Raw genomic sequence first — 8334 nt, forward strand, 5'->3', positions numbered from 1 at the left:
CTTACAAATCCAACTACAGGTTTTTAAAAATCTGTACCTTAGTTTTTAAAAAAAATCTGTAGCCTTGCTTCCTCATTATACTGCAATATAGATTTTTTAATCTACATTTTTGTTTAATTTTTCTCCTCTTCATAAAATATGCCTTGTAAAAATATGACCCATGACATGCTTATTACTAAATTCAATGAACACATTTACTAATTCTCTGTCTTGACCTTTATGAAATATTTAACACTTTTAATCAAGGAGGTAGCAATCTGCCAACCAGTGATAGAGGCAGGAGCCAAAGGGCTAGGCAGTTAGGGGCAGGTTCCTGGTGAAATCCAACCTTCAAGATGGAAACAGTCCTGGGTAAAACCTCAAAAAAGATTGAAAAACTGCCTTCCCGTTTGGCACGCTTTCTTCTGATTGGTCCCCATCCTTTACCTATTTTACATATACCTACCCTTTCTTAATTGGTTTTCTATACTATCATCCACACCTTAGAGTGGTGTCTTCTTCACCTTAAAAATTTTTGTATACTCACACGCCAATCAGCATCCATTCTGTATTCTGAGCCCATAAAAAGCCCTTGGCTCAGCCATATTGGAAACTCTCATACCTTGCGGTCAGGATATCACGTCTCCTTTCCATTAAAAGCTGTTTCATTACTCAGTAAAACTTCCCACCTGCCTCACTCTTTAAGTGTACATGTACCTACATTTCCTCATTGTGAGAAAAGAACGCAGACCTAACTGAGCTAAAGAGCAAAAAAATCCTGTTATCACCAGGATGCCCAGAAAGTCCCCTTGTAGAAGACATCCTTTTGATGTGGTTCATCAAAAGGAGAGGCCCTACCAAGGCCCTTAAATATAATTGAAGGTTCAAACTCTCCTGTTTTTCCTCCTTGCTTAGCATCAATTTTGCTGCAATAGAATGAGGTCCTCGAACAATAAACTCTATCTTTTAACATGCTGGTTCCTGTCATAGGAGCTTCTGTAAATGTTGTGAATTCTGTCTGCTAGCAAAAACAACATAAGAGTGATTTCTGATTTCAAAAATGGCCAAATCCTTTTTTGGCAAAGTTGATGGTAATACAGCTGTAAGCTCCAGGCTTCACGTGAATCATTTAACACTTGGGATCCTTTTGTGTTTTGTGAAAAATAAACTGAATAGAATGTTTTTGCACCCATGTGGAGAGTAGCAAAACACTAAGGAAAATAATTAAAATAGAATGAGTCCTATGAATGTTTTTTGGAAGACAATACAAAGAGTAATATAAATGTTAATTTTCTACTTGCATTTGGGATTTCCATTTCCAATTTTCTTCAAATTCCTGTTTTCTGTGATTTTTAAAAGATGTTGGTTCAACAGGTTACATTTCTTTTTTATTTTTCTTTCTGGAACTTTATAAAATAGATTGGTCAAAAAATACAAAGTATTACGCTTACAGACAGATGGTTCCAGAGGAAATTCAGTAGTTTATCATAACGCTCATTGATTAAATATGTGTAATATTCTATTCCCCAGAATTATCTTTGACTGACATGGACTAAAAACTATTTAGATATTTTTTTAGTTTTCCTTTATGTCAGAACTTAGTAAATTAAAAGACATTCAGAGAAGTTCTTCAGAAATCAGTAGTGAATAGAAAAATGGATCATTTTTGTATGTATTTTTATTATTAAAACTTTAGAGCATTCATGTGAAATTTTATCACATGTATATAATACATACTGATCAAGTCAGAGTATTGAGGCTGTTCATAAACTTAATGTTTGACAGTAGAGTGGGATGATTGTAGTTCACAAAAACGTATCATACCTGCATATGATGCATTTTGTTAACTATAGCCCCCTACTCTACTATCAAAGATTAAGTTTATTTTTTCTGACTGTATATTTGTACCTTTTAACACAGTTCTCTTCATCTTCCCGTCTCCTAGAAAATTCCCAAAGTAAGATAAGTCTCTTAAATGTTATATTTTTAGAATTATTATTCAAGGATAGCCTAAGACAAAAATGAAAAAAAGAGGTAATGTAAAGGTTATGTCAAAGAGTCAATATGGTGAGATTGAATTGAGAGGGAATAAAGAAAAAGGGAGATTCATGTTAAGATATTTGTTGAACGTATATATGTATTGTGGATGGTTTTCAATTATATGTAAATTCTTCCAACATTTCTCATGATCCATCTTACCTAAATTTTTATCAATGCTAATTTTCCGCATTTACTTCTCATTATCTGTATCATATCAAGTCAAGTATCTATCATATCAAGTATCTCCCCATTCTAAAGCATACTACAAGACATTAAGAAATTTGACTCTTTTACTGCTTTATCTCCAGCACCTAGAGCAATTTGTGGTACATAGAACATAATCAATATTTATTGAATGACTGAATAAACTGAAGTATTCCCAGACTTGGATAGAATTCACAGGTTCTCAGGGCTCTTGGCAATTGCAGAAGAATTCAAATTATCTCTTGGCTTTTAAGATACATAGCAGTAAACACAGAGAACAAAGAAAATTAGCTTTTCAATGGAAGATTATTCCTGTCCAAGAAGATCAAAAGAATACTACAGGGAACAACTTTCCAAAAAGGGTCCTTTGCCATGTAAACCAGGAATAGTTTCAAAGCAACTGGAATGGACACATCCCAGGCACAGAAGAAAAAGAGCCCCAAAGTCCAGCTTAAAAAGGATGTCAATTGATGATCAAACGACCCTAACGTTTTAGCATTTCTTAAGTATTCTGTGGCTTCTACATAACATTGTTTGTCTATGTGTGCTCTGAATATTCATACCTTAGTTTATAGATGACAAAATTGACCATACCCTGTGCTGAATTGTAGAGTAAAATGGGTTAGTGGGAAGGCTGAGAAAAAAAGGCTACAGATGTAAGAAAAGTCCAAATGCTAAGAGTAGTTGTTTCAATCCATTCAGGGTGCTATAACACAATGCTTTAGACTGAGTGGCTTGCAAACAACAGAACATTACTTCTCATCGTTCTAGAGACTGGAAATTCCAAGACAAAGGTACCTGCAGCTTCAATGCCTTGTAGGGCCCACTTCCTGAGTGATATAGATGGCCATTTTTTCAGTGTGACCTCAGATGGAAGAAGGGATAGGGAGCTCTTTCAGTATCTTTTATGTGGACACTGCTATATTTTGAATATATGTGCCTCTCAAAAATGTGTATGTTGGAATTTAAACTTTGATGTGATAGGATTAAGAGCTGAGACCTTTAGGAGATGATTAAGCCAGAAGGACAGAGACATCATTAATGGATTAGAGATCTTGGTAAAGAATAGAGGACCCCTTTGCCCTTTGTGCTTCGGTCATGAGAGAAAACTGTGTTCAAGCTGTCATATTAGAAGCAGAAAACAGCCCTAACCAGATTCTAAATGCTGTAACCTTTATCTTGGATTTCCCAGCTTCTAAAATTGACAGAAAACACCTTTCTGTTGTTTGTTTATTTGGGGTTTGTTTGGGTGTGTTTTTTCTTTTTTTTTTTTAATAAGTTACCAAATCTCAGGTATTTTGTTATAACATTAAGAGCAAACTAGGACAGACACTAATCTTATTCATGATGATTCTTCCCTCATTACCTTATCACCTACCAAATGCCCCACTTCTTAATAATATCACATTGGAGGTGAAGATTTTATTATTTAAGATTTAAGGGACAAAATCATTCAATCTATAATAATAGTAGTAGGAAAAGAAGGAACTAGTGATAGCAATGGGAGGCAGGCAAATTCCTAGGCAGACAGGGGTGGGTGCCCAGTGAAACTCCACCATCAAGCTAGGGACAGTCTAAAGCCTGAAAACCAAGCTATGGGCTCTAGAAAAAAATCCAATACTGGAGGGAGAACTCCCATTCCTGTTTGGTACACTCTCTCCTGAATGGTCCTTATTCTTCACCTGTTTTACATATACTTATCCTCCCATTTGGTCTTTTACACTGTCATGCCTCCTTCTAAATGGTGCTTTTTCCAAGCCTACCCACAAGCCAATCATGATGCACTTCCCCATGCCAAGACCACAAAAAACCCTGGACTCAGCCTTACAGCGGGCAACCGACTTTCTGGCCCCCTCTTCCTGCTGAGAGCTTTTATGTTGCTCAATAAATTCTACTCTGCCTTACTCACACTCTGGTGTCTATGGGCCTAGTTCGTGGTCATGGGACAAGAACTCGTAATTTGCTGAACTGTGGGAGCAAGAGAGCTATAACATGCCTACACACTAAACTACAGGAGTAAAAGCATTGTAACTGAACTATGGGAGTACAAGTGGTATAACACTAGGAAGAAAAAGAAATAATAATGTCAAGCAAAGAGCTATTGTATTTAAGGTGAATCAAGAAGAGTTTATGGACAGTGATTATTAAGAGATCAAAAGGTAAAGTATTATAATTAGATATAATTAGATGAAGTAAGCATGAAGATAGAAAATATGATTTAAAATTGGGATATAATCATCTATCATTTCAAAAAAAATTAGTCCTAGGGTAAATAAGGTCAACCTTAACCAAGATTATTAAAGTGGGTGACGTAGGTAGGAAGAGAAGGAAGAGTCTCTTTATGAGTTTTAGTAGGCTAGGTTGTAAAAGGTGAGATGGAAAAGTAATAAAGCAAAGAAGACAGGAACTTCTCTTCAGGCTATAATGAAAGAACATCCCAGGCACACTTCACCTCTGACATTAATCAACTGGAAAACTGAGCAAAATAAATGAAATGATTGTTTGCAAAACATTTGGAACAAGACAGCACAAGACTATAATCTTAGGGAGAACAGGAATAAATAGGTTTAGCTGTACAATAGCCCAAATTTTGTGCCTGATACAACTTTCAGAAATAGCAGAATGCAGTCAAAGCCCTGCTGCCTTGCTGAATTAAGGAGAAAGAGATTGAAGTTTGTGGAGGTGGAGGCAGTGGAAAATTTATGGATCACAATTCCAGAAAAGAGAGAGCTGGGCAAAGAAAAAGCTCTGGAAATCTTTAGAGGGCTTCACTGAGTTATTGCTGGTTGTTAGACTATATATTCAAAATGGAAACATCAGAAACAAAATCAGACAAGGTTCAGTCACTGACTTGAAGTTAAAATGTTTCAATATTCATCATGGTAGGAAGTCATGATCTAGTTGGTTAAAGTGTTCCCAGTGGCATCCCAGGCTACTACTTGAGACCTCAGTTGGTGACTCAGAAGTAGGCCTGAAATCATCTTGGAGTTAAAACTACTCTAGGTCTTACACAGGGAAATTTTTAAAAATTTGCTTATTATAGTGGTTTGTAAATATTACTGTTTGCCAATATAAAGCTCAAAACACTTTAAAGGAAGAAAAGAAAATCTAGAAAATGATCAATATTTATTTACAATATCAACATTTATTAACTATGCACAAAGCAAAACGTGTCCCTGTCTCAAAAACTGGTTTCTAGAAACAGATTCGGAAATAATACAGATGATATCAAAACAAACTTGCCCAGGACAAATTTAAAGAAGTAAGGGCTGAACGGAAACTGAGTTCTGGCCTCTTCTCTTGAGAAAGCCTTTGTTTGAGGCTATCATGAAAGGGAACAGGCCAGAACTCAGACTGGGCTCAGCTTTGCTGAAACAGGAGAGGTTTTTAAATTGGGGTAGGGGAGATCATAGGCCACCTGTGTTTGGTAAATAGCTTTATCCAAAAGAAAAATTTTAAATATCTTAATGACAATAGAAAGTTTTACAACTTGGTGAAACTGTTCACCAAAGTTAAGCCTCTACCCTCCCACAGAGGCTGGGGGTAGAGGCTTTATCTTCTTGGATGATTACATTTCAAAGGGAAGGCTCTTAGATTCTTGGGAAAGAGTCCTGAGTTTTAAAACTGAAAAGGGGCTTTAACTAGATTTACATCTTAAAGGGGAAGAGAAAGAAATTAAACTAATGTATTTTCTAAAGTAAATGCTCTAAGAAAAGTGAGAAGAGAAGTGTCCTATCTCTGTGATTAAGTCATCTGGATGCTGTAAAGAGAAGTGAGAAAGATGTCAGGGGCCTAGAGGCAGGAAGAAGCCTGTCTGTAAGTTTAGTCAAGCTGCAATATTAATGCCATTTTAGTCAATAATGAATACAACAGTCAAAAATGTTAAAACAGCTATTATAACAATGTTCAGAGTATTAAAGTAAAATATTAGCATAGTAACAAGAAGAATAGAAGGATCAGATGAAGTGTGTGCGAATGAAATATACGTTTAATAAAAATTCAGCTAATGGAGAGGAAAATCCATTAAGGCATGGTAGAAGAAACAGGGAGTTTGAAGACAAAGTAACAGGACAATCTATCTATCTACAATGAAGCACAGAGGGAAAAAGATGGAAAAAGAATTGACAAAACCTCAGTGATGTGGGGGCAATATTAAACTATATAGCATATATTTATCATGACACCAAGAGAAGAGAAGTATAGAAAATATATACTTGAAGAAATACTGGTTGAAAATTTTCAAAATTTAATGAAAAAACTATTATGAACTATAGAGAAAAGCTCAATGAAATCTCAAGCAGAATACACAATCACATACATAAATATATCCTCAACACCTAATACCTCTATCATACACTGGAAATCAGTGATAGATTTTTTAAGTGCCCAGAATATAAAAGCCTGATAATAACAGAGAAACAAAAATACGATTATTTGTAAAATTATTGAGAAAGATAAGCCAGAAGATTAAAAATGACACATTTTTTAAGTGCTGAAAAATTTTTTTTTTCAAACCAGAAATGTACAGACCAAAAAATACTCTTCAAAATGAAGAATAATATGGTTTGGTTCTGTGTCCCCACCAAAATCTCATCTTGAATTCCCATGTATTGTGGGATGGAGACAGTGGGAAATAAATGAATCATGAGAGCTGGTCTTTCTTGTGCTGTTCTTGTGATAGTGAGTGAGTCTCGCAAGAGCTGATGGTTTTATAAAGAGGAGTTGTCCTGCACAAACTTTTCTTTGCCTGCCATGATTCATGTTAGACATGACTTGCTCCTTCTTGCCTTCTGTCATAATTCTGAGGCCTCACCAGCTTTGTGGAACTGTGAATTCTCCATTAAACCTCCTTCCAGTGTAAATTGCCCAGCCTTGGCTATGTCTTTACCAGCAACGTGAAAACAGACTAATATGGTAAATTGGTACCAGTAGGGTAAAGGGTTGCTGAAAAATATTGCAAAATGTGGAAGAAACTTTGAAACTGGGTAACAGTCAGAGGTTGGATCAGTTGGGTGGGTTCAGGAGAAAATAGAAAAATGTGAAAGACAGTTGGAAATTTCCTATTGTCCTAGAAAATAGAAAAACATGGGACAGTCTGGAATTTCAAATGAGATCATTTTGAAACTTTAATAGCTTTACCCAAAATGCTGATAGTGACATGGACAATAGAGTCCAGGCTGAGGTGGTCTCAGATGAGGTGAGGAACCTGTTGGGAATTGGAGCAAAGGTGACTCTTGTCATGTTTAGCAAAGAGACTCTTGGCATTTTGCCCTTGCCCTAAGGATTTGTGGAACTTGAATTTGAGAGAGATGATTTAAGGTATGTGGCTGAAGAAATTTCTAAGCAGCAAAGCATTCAAGAGGTGACTTGGGTGCCGTTAAAGGCACTCCATTTTAAAAGGGAAACAGAGCATAAAAATTCAGAAAATTTGTAGTCTGACAATGCTATAGAAAAGAAGATTCCATTTTCTGTGGAGAAATGCAAGCTGGCTGCAGAAATCTAAATAAGTAACAAGGAACTGAATGATAGTCACCAAGACAATAGGGAAGATGCCTCCACTGCATGTCAGAGAACTTTGTGGCAGCCCTTCCTATCACAGGCCTGGAGGTTTAGGAGGAACAAATGGTTTTGTGGGCTGGTTCCAGGGTCCCCTCTGCTGTGTGCAGTCTAAGCACTTGGTGCCCTGCATCCCAGCCTGGCCCAGCCATGACTAAATGGGGCCAAGGTACATAGAGCTGGGGCTGTTGCTTCAGAGGGTGAAAGCCTCAAGCCAAACTCCTAGTGGTGCTGAACTTTCAAGTGCACAAAAGTCATAATTGAATTTTGGGAACCGTCGGCTAGATTTCAGAGGATGTATAGAAATGCCTGGATGCCCAGGCAGATGTTTACTCCAGGGGTGGGGCCCTGATGGAGGACCTCTGCCAGGGCAGTGTGGAAGGAAAATGTGGGGTCAGAGCCCCCACACAGAGTCCCCTCTTGGGCACTGCCTAGTGGAGCTGTAAGAAGAGGGTCACTGTCTTCTAGGCTCCAGAATGCTTGATCCACTGACAGCTTGTACTGTGTTCCTGGAAAATCTCCAGACACTCAGTGCCAGCCAATGAGAGCATCCAG

The sequence above is a fragment of the Callithrix jacchus genome, chromosome 2, assembly GCF_049354715.1.
Source record: "Callithrix jacchus isolate 240 chromosome 2, calJac240_pri, whole genome shotgun sequence".
In the NCBI taxonomy this organism is placed as follows: domain Eukaryota; kingdom Metazoa; phylum Chordata; class Mammalia; order Primates; family Cebidae; genus Callithrix; species Callithrix jacchus.